The 2,076-nt window shown below is 38.4% G+C and overlaps 1 non-coding gene across 1 annotated transcript; it reads left to right on the forward strand.

The window, feature by feature from the left end:
- Window positions 1-1,033: 1,033 nt before the first annotated feature.
- LOC114116509 (U6 spliceosomal RNA) lies at window positions 1,034-1,140 on the forward strand. Its single transcript, XR_003590412.1, has one exon. It is a non-coding gene; the product is annotated as a U6 spliceosomal RNA (small nuclear RNA).
- Window positions 1,141-2,076: the final 936 nt, after the last annotated feature.

Genomic DNA, 2,076 nt, shown 5'->3' on the forward strand with positions numbered 1-2,076 from the left:
ATAGATGTTTTTCTGGAACTCTTGCTTTTCGATGATCCAGCAGATGTTGGCAATTTGATCTCTGGTTCCTCTGCCTTTTCTAATACCAGCTTGAATATCTGGAAGTTCACAATTCATGTGTTGCTAAAGCCTGGCTTGGAGAATTTTGAGAAATTCACCCTAAAAATTTTAATAACCATGTGGGGCCTTAGCTTGCGCTGCGTACAGGCTTTTTCTAGTTGCGGAGGGTGGAGGTTTCTCTTGTGGGGCGTGGGCTCTAGGTGTGAGAACTCAAAACCTGAGGAACTGAGAAAAAGAGAAATATCCAAAGAGTTACTTTTCCAGGACTAATGCAAGACAAAATCCATTTTTAGAATCAGAAGGCCCAATAAATACTGTCAATATAAGTTAGCCACAGTGTTGTAAAACTGAGGAACACCAATGGAAAAGAAATGCAAAAAGCAATTCGAGGAAAAAAGTCTAATCACAAAATAGAATGAACAAGGAAATGGATATTACTGTACAAAATAATGTCTTGATTTATGAAGTTACAATGAAAAGGACAGACGACAAGTGGAGAGCAAGATGACTTCAGTAGCAGCTTTCTTCATGACACTAAGGTCAAAATTACATGTTAAGGACTTGCAAGTGGTCCAGTGGATAAGAATACACCTGCAAATGCAGGTTTTGAGTTCTCACACCAGATCAGCCTCCCTACCTTCCATATTTTTTACCTCCGTGTCTGTGCTGCATTAGATTTTGGGTAATTTCTTCAGATTTGTCTTCTGATTCATTAATGATCTCTTCAGCTATTTCTGATTTGCCGTTACACATCCATTCAGCTTTTATTTCAATGATTTTCATTTATTTTGTATTTCATGTTTTGAATCTACTTCCCTGCCGCTACTCTTAGCCATGCTGGCATCCATTGTTTGATGACTACAGTAGCTTCTGAATTACTCTCCCTGTAAGTATTCTTGACGTTTCCCCTCCCACCATTCCCAGCTGTTTTCCATATGAGAGTAGTCTTTTAGAATTTAAATCTGATTGTTTTGTCCTCGCTTTGGAAGCACATATACTAAAATTGGAACGATACAGAGAAGATTAGCATGGCCCCTGTGCAAGGATGACACACAAATTCCTGAAGCATTCCATATTTTTCTGAGTCTCATTTTAAGTACATTGTGACTGTGTGGGAGTTACGGGCTGCTTCATGTTGCAGGTGGGGGAACCTTCCTAGGTTGGTGTGAACTGGGACAACAGACCCCCCTGGCCCCTTCCACTCATCATCTTTCTCTTATGGTCACCTCTTAAGAGGGTCTCTTATTTTCTTTCAGAAACCAAATGCACAGCTTTGTTCTACTATGGAAATTCTGCAATCTTGGAAATCATTACTAGTATCAACTATTAGTCACTTTTTAAAGCCTCAAAAGTGGAGTGGGGATGGGGACCAGTGGAAGCCTTGTTGGGTCTTACTTTACCCAAACTGTGTATAAAGAATAAAGTTAGCAGAATGACAAAAAAAAAAAAAAAAAATCTGATTGTTTTTCCTCCCTGGTTAAAATTCTTCAGTGGCTCCGCATTGTTAGCCTAAAGACTGAATCCCTGACTGTCATTATCTAATATCTGCTTGCTGCATCCTCCTTGTATACCAGCCTCAAGCCACACTGACCTTCTCTGCCCTTCAGAGCAGTAACTTCCAGCTATTTTGGCTACTGAAGAATAAGAGAAACATTACATTATAACCCAATACTATAAAAACATATTTGATGCAAAAGTTTATAAAACAATACCCACCCTTTCAATATGTGGTGATCTCTTTTTCTATTCTGTTGGTATTCATAATCTAATTGGTATCAATTCACATTTGAAAAATACTTCTCTAAAGAGCAAGAGTCTTCCTCGTTCTTTAATGTTTGTAATGCTGTTCCCTACCTGGGAATAAATTTTTTCTCCTGTCTCCCTCTTTCCAGAAGCACACATGTACTTTTAGTTTATTTTTTCTCCAGAACTCAACTCAGTTACCAAAGAAAACTTGACATTTCCTTACAAAAGGAAAATTTCTTTTACCCCCAAACTAGGCTAGATTCTTCTATT

Source organism: Ovis aries, chromosome 9 (genome assembly GCF_016772045.2).
Source record: "Ovis aries strain OAR_USU_Benz2616 breed Rambouillet chromosome 9, ARS-UI_Ramb_v3.0, whole genome shotgun sequence".
Lineage (NCBI taxonomy): Eukaryota > Metazoa > Chordata > Mammalia > Artiodactyla > Bovidae > Ovis > Ovis aries.